At 42.4% G+C, this 14,072-nt stretch overlaps 1 protein-coding gene across 1 annotated transcript in view; it reads right to left on the reverse strand.

The window, feature by feature from the left end:
• Positions 1-14,072, reverse strand: part of LOC119143502 (E3 ubiquitin-protein ligase SH3RF3-like) — a 257,285-nt gene that overhangs the window by 23,159 nt on the left and 220,054 nt on the right. The gene's annotated exons all lie outside the window — the stretch shown is intronic.

The following is a 14,072-nucleotide window of genomic DNA, read 5'->3' on the forward strand; positions in this document are numbered from 1 at the left end:
GCTTCCCAGAGCTCAGCTTGCTTCCTAACCTGGCACTGCACTGCCTTTGTACATACCAACTGCTTCCTTGGAGCTACCATAGGGGTCTCCTACATGATGTTGCACCATGTCTTGAAGACCTACCCTAAACTGAAGCCCAGCAAATGTTAAACCTTTGCTTTAATACAAATCAAGTATGAATAGATGATTTAGGCAACTGTGGTAGACTAACTGTACTTTCCAGAGAACTTAAGCAAAACAGCTGGACATACTATGAGCACCCTTCTGAAACTTTAGGTTAATTTATTCAAACCAGAGGAGAATCTATCACAGCTTCACTGACGACACAGGATTCTGAAATGAGAAAAAGATATACAAATACATTAACCGTTAGACAAACTACTTAGTGTTTTTAAACAGGATGATTTAAAATGACTGGTTAGCTTGCTGCTGCTTGTCTCTCGTAAGGAAGTGAAAAAGATTTATTGGTCCTGGGGAGCACTGGGAGCAGCACTCATATTTTGCAGAAAGCCAGAGCAAGCACACTCATCGAACACCTGAATGAAAAAGAATCAATGACAGAAGTCAGGATGTGCTTTGGCATACTCTAATCTTACACGTAGTTACCTCTGGCTCTCCCCATTCACAAGGGATGGATTTAATTTCAGAAGCAAACAGTTAAAATTGCTTGGTCTTGCTTTGTAATCTTATTAAATGAGAGGCAAGTGAGACTTGTATTTTTATGGAAAGCAGAAACATGTGGGTAAAAGGTTTGGATTAGTGGAGGTCATCTTGCCCATTGTTGCTGATGTATCTATTCCTGCTTGGTTGATACTGTTCCACCAGCTGTGCCACCTCAGGCTGTAATTTCAGCACTTCCAACAAACTAAATAGTATTGGGCTGGCCTGCACTCAGAGGGAAGATTGCTTGTGGAAAATTCAGGCATCACAAGAGGTATATTCTTCTCTTCAAAATCAATTTCCCATGGAAGAGAAAAAGGGCTGTCTGTGGGCAATGAAAAATTGTCAGCATTTGTGTGTACCAGGCACTGGAACACATTACAGTGAAGCAATTCCTACAAACAATTCATCAGTTCATATAAGATGCATTTAGCTAGAGACTGAGGAGTCAGCTGAGACTGACAGAGCATATCACACCTGCACGGACTGTGGCCTAGAGGTGACAAAAAGCAGAAGCTCCTCTTGCTCAGGAAACGTATTTCTGAAAATCAGCTGGGCTTCACACTGCTGCTGGGGGAGCCTGGACTGGGTGAGGAGCGGGACTGAGAGGTGCCCTGACAGTTCTCAGATAGTCTGACATTGTAGATGTAGGACCTTGACACCATCAAAGCCACGAGCATGAAAATTTCGCTCTCTCTGAAGGCTGCCCTCCAGTTTTGCCAACTCCCACAGCATCAAATCTGAATATCCAAAAAATTATTCCTACTGTATTAGGTCTTGCCCCTGCTCCCTCCTGCCCTCATGAAAGCATATTTCAAACAAGGCAAGTGATACTTTATTAGCATCGAGAAGAGAAATACCAATGCACTCAAGCCAGTGGCTTCTTTTCTGGGAGTAAGGGGAATCTCAGCCTCTCAGCACCCATGGGAGTGCAGGGAATCCCAGCTGCTCTGTTTCCATGGGCTTCACAGGCCTCGCTGTACCCAGCAGCCCTGCACAGGGACAGAGCCATTGTCCGGTGCACTGAGGTGTGATCAGTTATCACGGTGCATAAGCTTTGCAGACAAAGCAGCTGAGGTTTCTGCAACCTCCCCCGTCAGCTGTGCTACAGGCATTTCAGTCCTACTACATTTCCAAGTGATGCCCTGTGAATTAGTCCTGGGACACAATGAGGTGGCTGAAGTCCTTTTCTCTTACAGGGTTTAATTGATCACGTATACTCTTTAAAAAAATGAAGAAAGAATCCCAGGATCATTTTAAAAGATTGCAAAGTAAGTGGCTGTCGGTGTAAGAGGAATGTCCAGGCATGTAAATGACAATTTCTTTGATGAAGTGACCAAGGCACTGTGGCTTTCTAAATGTCACAACACTTGGCTTGTAATTACTAGTAAGCTTTGCAATAGCAAAAGGCTTGGTAGAAGCTGCTCAAGGCCTGGCAGCATTTGTAACAAGAGCATCCTCTCTTCATCAAAAACTGAATTTCACCTGTTTTCCTAGTTTCATCTTTTTGTTATTTAAAAAACAAAAATGGAACCATCAAAGACCATTCGCTAAAAAATCCCCTCCCAATTCCCTTAAACTTAAGTCAGGTATTTAGGAGTATAAAATTCCTCTTTCTTAAATTAAAGAGCTAAGCAAGAAGAATCATCAGTGAGAAATAAAGCTAACCAAGGGGAACACACTGTGGCTTTTTTTCCTTTTGTATTAATCCTGGTTTTACATTGCAATCCTACCTCTCCATTCTATCTTCCCTTACTTTGTTTGTTTCACCCACTTCTTTTTCCCTGACACATGACCTGTAGGTATGATCATATAATTAAATGCAACTGAGTTTCACCGATTTAACTAATTACCACCTGTCAAGTGTGCCACCTAAGCCAGTGCTCCCCATTTCCTCATCCTACCCCAACTGTGAGAGAACACGTTAGCTCAAATGTCAGGCTTAACCTGATTTGGGTAACCCAAGATGTCTGAGGACATGCTTTATGCCAAAGCTGTTAGTAGGATAATTTCAGTGGTGCAACCAGTGAGCAGCATCTCACATAGGTTACACACATAGCCAGTCACATCTGTAACTTAAGAGGTCTCTGGACACAAATTTGTTGCTTGTCTGGAGTGGGCTATGCAATGAGGCAGTGAAATCTGCTTGGTGTTTTCACATGCGACTACTGCAGAAATAATTAGCAATGACAACACAGATAGAGCGTATTCCTCTTTTATTATGCTAGCTAGTTGACTGATGCAGAAGAGGTCAGTGTGACCTGAAATGAAAGGTGGATTCTGCCAACTAACAGCAAGAAATGGTCAATTTTAACACACAAGCTCAAAATGCCTCTGTGAGATGTTGGTCACATACACCTCACATCTGAAAGATGGAAACTATAAAGATAAAATCACTACTGCACTGGAGCAGAAATGACAGCTTTGTCATAATAGTCCATCTCTGAGCCCACCTACCATAGATGAAGATGAAAAACCCTTTACACAAGTCAGATAACAGCGCAAGATTTCCCTTTGACCGCAGTTGTTGATTGACTGGTGGTCTGTACAGACTGACAGCCTTTCTTATTTTCATTTTAGCAAAAACAGTGTGGGTAAACAGTGACTTAGAATTGTCTCATCTTCAATTTGATCATGGCTGATTGGAACGTCTCTGCCTATAAAGATAACAGAATTAGTAGTCCATTAGTTAAGCAATCACGACTGCTATTCAAGCTCCTGTACTATGATTACTTTGCTCTATCTGACAACCTTCTCACAGCAGAGCAGGCAATATGATGAATATCTTGCACAAGTTTGTTTTTTCAACTTCTTCCTGCTAGGACAGCAATGTGTGTGTTTGAGGGATCTGTTCTAGTCTTGCACTTTCCCTCTTTTTAAGTCAGCAGCATACATGCAAGAACTCAAACTGCAGATAACCAGATGTTACCAGTTGCTTTGCAATGTTTTCCAGTTTATGATTTTCTGTAAAACCAAGAGGACATTTCAAGTAGGTACCAACAGGGCTTGTCTCAGTCCCGCTGCTAGTCAATCTTTTCATTAGTTACTTAGTAGGTGAGCTAGAGAGTGCACTCCTAAAACCAGCAGTGGGCACTGAGCTGATCAAATCTGCAAGCAGTTGGAAGGTATACTGGTTTCAGTTGGGACAGAGTAGGCTGGGGGCACATGAGAAATTGGGAAGGGACACAGCTGGGGCAGCTGACCCCAACTGACCAGACGGATATCCCATACCATATGATGTTGTGCTCAGCCATAAAAGGTGGGGGAAGAAGGAGAGAGGGGGGACATTCAGAATGCTGGTTGTCTTCAAAAGTCACCATTATGCGTGACGGAGCCCGGCTTTCCTGGAGATGGCTGAACACCTGCCTGCTGATGGGAAGTGGTGAATGAATTCCTTATTTCACCTTGCTTGCATGTGCAGCTTTTGCTTTACCTATTAAACTGTCTTTATCTGAATCCATGAGTTTTCTCACTTTTACCTTTCCAATTCCCTCTCCCTTCCCACTGTGGCAGGGAGTGAGCGAGTGGCTGTGTGAGGCTAAGCTGCCTGCCAGGGTTAACCCACAACAGAAGAATAAGCAGGTAAGAATTTGGAACAATTTTCCTAAAATGGAGAAATCCTGAACCACCATGGTGAAATCTGCAAAGACAAGCATTGACATGCTACTGTTAGGAAAGAGAAATCAAGTGCACAGATGCAAAATGAGAAGTGACTGGCCAGCCAGCAGCTCTGCAGAAAGGGACATGGGAGTTACACTGGATCACCAACTGGACATTAAATCAAGATGCTGCTGCAAAAAAGATGAACTTCATCTGGAAAAGTATTACCAAACATTTAATATGTAAGCCACGGAAAGTGCTTATTCCATCCTAACTGGCACTAACAAGGTCTCAGCAAAACTCCACACTGGGGCACGGTTCTTCATGAACCCAGCAAGCTGAAACCTGCCCAGAGGACAGCTGAAAGTGCAATCAGAGGCCTAGAAAGCATTACCTGTGAAGAAAGGCTAGGAACTGGGCTCAGTGAAGTTGAAAGAAGACAATTCTTGAGGACTGAACACATTAATAGTTCTCTGATAGGTGGGGCTGTCAGGAGAAAGTTGATCAGCTGTTCATCTAGAGCAGGACGTGAAGAAGCAAGATGAATTTGTAACCATAAAAGACTCAGGACGGGTAACAGGGAATTTTCTGGCTCCAGGAATATGAAAGGACAGGAACAGATTGCTCAGGGAAGTTGCAGAATGATCCTAATTGAACGATTTTCAGAAAAGTTAGACAGATATCTCTGGTGGTTAGTTGGCATACATCTGATTTTCTCACAGCTGGTGACTGGAAACCCATCCCAGGCCTGTGGGGCCACCATCCTTCCTACCTTCTCTGTGCCCCTTATCCTGCTGGCCAGCTCTATCTCTTGGCCAGGTTGCACCTAAACCTGCCAACCAGGAGTATCTGGCTTAGATTTAAAACCTGCCCAGAAAAATTTAAAAAGTTGGAAAATCAGTTCTTGCTGTCCTGCTCAAAGCCTAGCTTACGTGTTTCCTTTGACACAGAAGGCACCATTTGTGGACAGGATCTACCTGCCTGACCTTCCCCCTTTTCTGTCTCAAAACTTAAGATATGAAGAATAACATGATGTTGTACAGGAGGGAATAGAGATCTCTCAAGTCATCATAAAAGCCAGCTACTTCCATTTGAAAATATACCAGTTCTGAATTGATTGTGAATTGTGACTAAAATCTACAGCGCAGGAAACCTACCTTACTGCAAAATAAGTTGGCCATGAACTCACATTAAATTACTTCTTCTCTCCCTGGGGCATCTGGTGATGAAGTCCAATGCCAGTCTGCTGCTAGTGTGCTGAATACAGTGAGCTGTGAGTGAAGGTTAATATTTTAGCTTCTGTAGTCTTAAGTTACAGAAACGTACCAGTGAATATTAACCAAGCAAAATATATGCAAAAAAAGCAAAGCAACAGGTTGTGTCCTGCCTTCATAATGAACCGTTTTTTAAACGATTCACTGGTTGACACCCTATATTAATTGATTGCAGGCAGCCTGCAGATGTAGTGTCTGAAAAGTAACTTTTGCATGGTGTACTTTCTGAATTTCTGAGACTGATCTCTTCTCCAGAGGCCATAATAACAGCATTTTTTCCCCAGTCCTTCAGAGACCAGCACTGGCTCCATATCTTGACTTGGTCTGAAGGGAATTACTGGATGCTTGAGACATTCAATCAAAAAAACAACAAACCAGACTGACTTTAAAGTGGCTTTACCATTTGGCAAAAGAAAAGCTGAGGGCTTGTGAATGTTTCTGCTGCTACTGCAAAATGAAAAATAAACAAAAATGTACAAAATGACATAAATATCCCTTTGCTATAACTTGGGTATGCCCTCGAGCTATATGACAAAACCAGAAACGTGACACAGGTATCTGTTGTCTGTTATAATGAGCTGTTTCTACGGTACTGATGTTTGTCAGAAACTGCAATTTCATTAGAATTCTTCTAACAGAGCTTAACGAAGTATTTCTACATTGACACTAGATATTTTAACTCACTTATTACGCATAACCATAGAGAAAACCAGGAAAAATACCAGTACCTGTGTGACCAAAAATAGAAACATGGGCACTGAAAAGTTGACTATAGCCAATTTTCACAGGAAAGTTCAAACTTTGCCTCCATAAAACAACGGCATTGGCACTTGAGATACTTGTATCTCAGTGAATAATCTCTGTTGCCTCTTGGTGGTTTAAGACTTACTGGATGCTGAATTCATAGTTAGAAAACCACTGAGGAAAGTGTGTGTCCTGGACACATGTGAGCCCAAGATGCCACCAAGTCTGACACGTTACAAGTTGTTTCATTGTTTTCAAGGCATCCAGCTTCTTACTGTGTTCTTCTGCTGGAACAGTTTCATCCTGCGTGTTTTCCTTCCTGGGAGTGGTGGGGCAGTGGCAGCACCATGCCAGCTCTGTGTATTACTGCTCCAAGGCAGAAAATGGAGGACAGGGACAGGCACAGCATTCACATTCCATTTTTTTTTTCACCTGTGCATGGGAATTGGGAGCTTGACACGAGGGAATGAGGGATCAAACCATGTTCTTCAGGAATAGGGCATGGAGAGGGCAGAAGCTGTGATGGGATGCTCAGCTGCAGAGTTATGTGGTCTGGGCTGGGGCCTGGCCCCTATGATCCCTCAACAGCCAGACTGTGTCAATGTCTCCTATCGGTATCATGAGAGTGCTTACATGTCACACGACTAATCCAAGGAGAAGCTTGCCATCCCCTCCCACAGCCTGGCCCCATTCAGCCATCTGGTCCTGTGTGATTCCTTCTGCAGGCAGGGGAATGCCATGGGAACACCAGTGCCGGGATGCTCACACACAGACACGCACATGCACTCGCACACACACACACGCCTCCAGCCTTCTGCTTCCAGCTCTCCCTTGCGTGCTCTTTCTTTTGTCAGTCCTACTTTCCTCCCCAGGCAGCACTAAGGATTTAGTAAAAGCCCATGGGTCCTCTGTGTTATAAAATCAGCTCCTCCTCAGGTGCCAGAAGAACGCTGCGCTTTGGCATCCAAACAGCTTCATCTCAAGTTAGTAGATAAACTGAATTTCCTCTTGAAGCTAAAGCACTCTCCATCTTCTCTTTCCCTGGATCTGCTTCCCCTTACGGCCACAGAATGCAGCACAGAACCACTCAAAACAGCATTAGAGAAATCCACTGTGGACACTTGAGAAATCCTGTGACAGCACTATGAGGCAGATAAGCAGAGGCAGGGGGAGAGAAGAGAGAAGAGGAATAGCTTTCGGAGAGTGCTTGGCAGCAGTCAATGCTTGAAATATCTGTGGGGAGTTTGAAAGCATTTCCTAACATCAAAAATGTGAAGAAGAAAAAGAAATTTTGATCAATGGCGTATTGCCCTTGATCTAAGCAAAAGAATCCTAGCCAGTCAGAAATAACAAAAATCTGTTTTATTGTAAAGCTGAAGTTTTCTATGTTTTGACAGCTGGGCTCATGCTTTTGGCTGGGTTATTTGCCAGCCTTAAAATACTCATCAGCGAGTTGCCAGGTTTTTGTCCTTTCAAACTGAACTCTAATGATGAGGGAGAAGGTGCTGGTGAGATTTTAAGCACGAGTTCCCCGTCCTAAAACAGAATTTTGTGGCCTGCATTTACATGACCAGAAAAAGAGGTTTCTACTCCCTGGCCAAGTTTCTGGTGAATCACTTGCTGGTCACAGAGCCAAGATTTGCTTTCTGGAGCATGGGAAGCAGTGGCTCATTTGTGATGAAGACAGCCCCCTCGCCTTTGTTGAGAGGAAATGGATTAACAGTACATATTCTGTGCACAAGTCTTGAGAGAACTGAAATAAAATATTCCAGATTAAAGCATCCTTACTGAAAACAAACTGGAACACACGTTAAACTGAAAAGTCAAATCTGACTGAAAATGGTCAGTGAAATGCTGGTGTTGGTGGTTTCAGGACCAACTCAGATGTTTTACAGAGTACCCAAGCAAATTAGTGTCACAGAACTTACCCTTTACCTTTTTGATGCAAACATTTACACTACTATTCTAATGTTGCTTCCTCTTAATGCTTTCTATATTTTGATACATTTACTCTAAGAACTCAAACCAGGCTTTTCTGCTCTTGTGCAATTTGGGCATTGTTTTGCATTGCTTTAATTTAGCCACTTAGTTGTTATCATTCCATTTCATACCTGTACAACTTAGGGGGTTTTCTTAGGTGAACCAGTTACAAAGTGAAAAACACTAAATCATTTCATATCTGCTATGAAGACTGAATTCCTCTTCCAGAAATTCAGGGTCAGTCATACTGACTTTGTGTCTGAAAAATCTACTTTCATCAACTCTGTGCTTAGCTTCCTTTACCTGTCCCAGGGTGACCACTATTTTTGTGATGTCATTTTACATCTACAAAGTCCTTGCAAGCGCTCAACACTTTTGAGTTGAGATCACTTTTGAGACTGATCTTCCATTTTCTGGGTAAGGAATTAAATTTCTTAAGTGGATATGAAGTGATAACAAAACCTTTTCGCTCAGGGACATGTTAATATGAGAAGAGGTTGCAATGCAGAGACTAACAGTAAGTGAAAGCTGAAGGTGCACCTTGTAGGATCAGGTCCTTTGGGTAGCTTCAGTTCTGCCAGCTGACAGCTTGAACAAGCAGTTGTAATGTGAACTAGAGTCAAAGAACATCTCAGACTTTACAAAGGGCCTTTGATCTAGTCTCCAACCCTACATCAAGCCAGGGTGGGCAACTATGCATGCAGGTGCCAGGTCAGCACTGAGGGATGCTGCCTGATGGGACTGGGCACTGGGCTGCAAATCAGGGCGAGGCAGAAGCAGGCACTGACAGAAAGGGGGAGTAGTGGAGAGGGAGGTCTTTCTGGTCATGTCTTTACTGGCATATAAAACAAGGCCAGGATTTAGTATCAAACCCTGGTCTGCATCCGTTAACCATTGTGGGTTTGGCTTATATCAACTAGCATTCTTCCAGGACAACGTATGGGCATGCTTTTGGCCACACCACGTACCAAGACTCTTCTCAAGGAGCAGCATGGATGCAGCCACCCTGTTTTGGGCAAAGAAGAAAGTTTAGAAATGTCATGCAGGGACACTTGCAGGGCCAGAAGCCAGGCCTTGGCTTCTTCTATTTTGTCATGCAGTCCTTAAACCAGGATCATGCAAACATACTTTATCTTTGAGGAATGAGGATATTTTGAGCAGGAGGACCAATATTTGAGAAAGTGAGTGACACTGGTGAGGACAGATGTTTACTGATTCAATCTTCACATGCAAAACTGTTGGTGCATGTACAAAGTAATTTTCTGAAGATGTGTCTCTTGTTACCTTAACATCAGTAAACAGCAGCCCCGTTTGTTTTCCCATTTGTTGTGACTTGCTTATCCAGATCCTCTATATATTCCAGGGATACAGTTACTAAATTTAAAGCTGAAATTTGTTGAGAACAGATTTTTTCTCTCAGCACACTTGTAAGAAACATTCAATTTTACATTGCCATTTTTCAAATATTTCTATAATCTGGCTAGATAAAACAGTAAGGAATTGGTGTAACTCAGTGATGAATTAATGGCTTGCTTGCTAGTGCAAGCTCTTATTTTTCTGTTTAGCAGACATTGGGCCAGACATTTTGGAAGAGTTTAATCAAAATCCTCATCAAAAGCCAAATGAGTGGATTTTAAGGAAGGTTTAATTACAGTGGTCAAACCACCCAGCATGATTTGCTTGATTTGATTAATGTAATGAGAAGCACATTTAATGAGAAATGCATTAATTCATTCAAACAAGTGGTTTTATCAGAGGTATTAAGTATCAGCCCAGATTATGTACAGCAGAAACCATTATAGCAAAAATTGACCGAGGTCAAAGCAGTAGTCATGCCATAATTACAAGCTCTCAGCTGTAATATACCAGTTGAACTTGGGCAGTGCTCATCATGACTGAAAAAGCAGGGTCCCCATTTAAAAAAGTCCCTAAGACACGGGGTTTTACTTCCATTCCACAGCTGGGATCTCCATTCTTTTCTTTCAAATGTTCAGAAGATTCAGGAACTGGGATCGAATTCTCTTGAGTCTCAGATGGTTACACATGCAGATATTATTAGCGAATGATGAGGTGAGAGCTCAAAGGACTCCTGATACCAACCTCCACCCTTAAAGGAAACAGAATGTTCCCCGTTTGCTCTCTGTTTTATCTCCCTCCTGTCCCTGTGATGTCTTTGGGACACTCCTGTTCCTAACCTGGAACAGGACAACTTTCAGGGAGAATTATTTTCTGTCTGGGGAAGGAAACCTCCTTCTTGGAAAAGAAGAAAAATTAGCCTCAAGCTGGAATTATTTCAGAAAAAGAAGAAAGAATTGCCTTTACACCTTGCTTTTTTTCAACCATCTCCTAATTTCAGACCCCATATTCCAACCTTCCTGTTTCAGGACCCCTCCCCATGGGCTCTACCCAGCACCCTTCACCTCCACCCTCCCCACTGGCACCCCTTCTCTGGTGTCCTCTGCTATATGTCCCAACAGATGCTAATGCTCTTCTCTCTCCTGTGCTGCCCTGACCACCGTTACCTCTTTGACTTCTGGTCTCTTCCCAATATTTAGTTTCCAATTTGTTATTCCTGTAGTGTCTGCTCTACCTCTGTGCGAACCGCCTTTCCTGCTGCTTTGTACTCTGTCCGTATAGCACTGAAACAGCTTTGATTTTCAAGAGCTCTACTTCTAAGCCTGCTCGGCTGCCTGAGCATTTTTCAAGCACTGTTGCACAGTGGACTTAAAGCACTGTCTATTGCTCAGTCTTTCATCAGCTACCACCAGCAACTGGCAAAGGAGGGTAGCTCTGAAACTGTTCCCTAAGCGGACAGGAGGCTAGCTCAACAGCTGAGAAGCAGAGCACGGGCCCAGTTGCAGATAAGATCTTCTGGGGGTTGGTGCATATCGACAAGTGAAGACCGGTGTGGAGGCCATATTTTAATTCCTGATTAAGTCAGCAGGAGTACGACAGTAAGACACTATTGTTAAGGTGCCTATATTAATGTAGGTGCCAAGGTTCACTGGCAGATTTTGAAGTCTGTATCAAGACTTTGAACAAATAAGCTGAAGCAGGGAACTAGAGATATCAAAAAATAGACCTAAGGATTCATTTACTATATTAATAGAAAATGAGCAAGAAACCCATTCCTGCTGAAAACCGTAATCCTTAGGAATATTTCTGCCACTTGCCTTTAAACCACAAGGAAACAAAGAGTAAAAATTGGAATTGAAGTCCCTTGATTTTGGAGAAATTTTGGGATGTGCCTGTATCTGACTGCTGCATACCAACACGAACTCGTGATATTGGCATATAAATATTTGCACAGAGGAAAGCTTTAACAATGACGACCTCACCAGTACACTCAGCAAGGCTGTTCCCAAGGTAAAGACTTGGTTCTGTCTTGGAACAAGAAACCCAAATTGCATATACAGACTCGCTACAGATACTGCCCCTTGGTGTCACACTTGGTATCCTTGAATGGAATCTAGGTGGGAAATTACAAAACATAAATTGGTAGAAGATCATATCTTAAAATACTTTTCCCAACTATCTCCAAGCCCAGCCTTCAAGCAGCCAGCCAACTTTGCTAAACTTATCTGAAGAAAATTTCCCAAGGACAAATACATCTGACTATATTGCTGATAAATGCAAAAATTGAAATTGATCTCCACAGCCCTCAAAAGAAACATGAAAACCAATGGATCCTCAACATGTCCATCACCAAAAGCAAACTGCCTCCTACATACCATATGCCCTCTGTACCGTGGTGAACTTACATTCACAACCAGTGTGTGAAAGAAAAACGTGGTTAATAACAAGAGAATGTTTCCCAAAACAGCCATTCTCCCTCTGATCATTCAGCCCTCATCTTCAAGGGAATCCTACGAAAGAAACTGAAAAGGCTAAAATGGGATTAAAATTAATAATTTGATGGGACACCAAAAATTGTTGATTCCAATAACATTGCTAATTTTATGGTACATTACAATTTACCTCAGATACAACTTGCTAATCTCAGTTTCTCAGGAGATAATTATCTGTGCATTTCTTCCGTCCTGTGCTCAGCAGAGCTGAAGACCTTATTACCGCTCCTCTTACTAACATCCCCTCTATTCCTTTCATCTCAAAGCACCTGACTGATTAATATCATGAAACTGAACTCAGATAAATTGCTTCCGATCTTTGCTTATCTGGCAATTTGCTAGTTGTCCCTGCTTCTCTTTTTTGCTCCTTGGATTTGTCTGTTTTTTCGTATCGGGTATACTGATAACATATATTGCCTTTCTTCACAAATATTCCTTCTGAGGGTTATGTCTGTTCACTATTTACCAGAAAACCTGCCCAACAAGCCTCCACTTCAGAAATATCAAGTGTGGTTTCAGATATGGCTCCAGATTCTGACTCACAGATTCCTTTTGGAATAGTTATATGGCTTTTACTCTGGCATTATTCAAACTCTCAATGGCTTCAAAGAAATATTTGGGTTTACGCAAGGAATAGGAATACAACTTAACTGCCCAAATATCTGTCACTACTTCTTAAAAGGAAAGGAAGCATCAGAAACTCAGATCATTCTAAAATGAAGGTGAAATATGACATGGAGGAGATTCAGGAATATACTGTTCAACACAGAGAAGTTATGCACCATCCAATCCAGTCAGAGATGATTTTTTTTTATTGTTACTTCTCTCTGATACTTCACAGTTACCGAATTGGTTTTTGGCAATGCTCATTGCAATGATGTAGTATATTACTTGCTTTTCCCCTTCATCCATGTAGCTCAAAACCCCCATAACTTCCCTGTATTCAAATTCAGTAACTTAAAGCTGTAACAGCTTGAGAATAGTTAACCAGTATCTTAGGAAGGGGCTCGATACAATTTTGCCTAGGAAATTTCAGTGTGTGGTCCCACATGAAATAAAATGGACTACAGAATAGCATGATATGTTTTAGGAAGCAGTGCGTAAAGCTCTAAGGTAATGTGCAGATCTACCACTTTCTGCCAAAAACCATACACTTACTTGTGCTTGCAGAAGTAGTAGGTATTGTTCTGCTCACACAGCATGCAGTCCTTGATGCACACTTGGAAGTCATTCTTTGTAAACAAGTACCTAAATTTCACATCCAGGGCAGAAGTTCTGCACCCCTCTTCTTTTACCAAAAGGGACTCAGAGAAAATTCAAGACAGGATTAAGGAAAGGATTTTAAAACTTGTATTCTTCATCTTGTGAAACTAGCGGTTATCTGTGACCCTGACCACACATGAGACCTGCAGCCTCAGCATTACCATGTACAAAGTAAATATTTACCCCATATGTGCCTGTCATCAGGAAAAAGCTTAGTGAACACGTGGACAGAATTTTCTGCAGGTCCAAAGGAAAAGCATGTCCCCACATCTCTTCCTCCTACTCAGATACAAAACAGGATCTTGCTTCCAGCAGGCAGTTTGTACCAATGGGCTCTGCTAGGCAGTGCTAAGATAACCCTCAGCATTGATAAATGAGAACTGCTAACACAATGTAAACATTTAGTGAAAGCAAAACATTTGCCAAGAACCTAAATGGCTGGGCGCTTAATGCAGTTCTCCACACTGTCTTTCCTTAGCAAGGTGCACAAGGGATGGGCACCCAGCTATCGGTCCCACTGCTGGCTCCTAAGAGTTTGAACCTACAGTGCATTGCACCTACATCCCAACAAGCTGTATTTAATTCCTGTCTCCCCATTTGGCTATGCCACTGGAATAAACGTTTCTGCTAGAAACGGAGATGTTTCTGGAGCAATAGAACAGCTGCTGTTGCCCATGAGCCAGTGTTTTACTGTGCCTGTGGC

Source organism: Falco rusticolus, chromosome 2 (genome assembly GCF_015220075.1).
Source record: "Falco rusticolus isolate bFalRus1 chromosome 2, bFalRus1.pri, whole genome shotgun sequence".
NCBI lineage: Eukaryota > Metazoa > Chordata > Aves > Falconiformes > Falconidae > Falco > Falco rusticolus.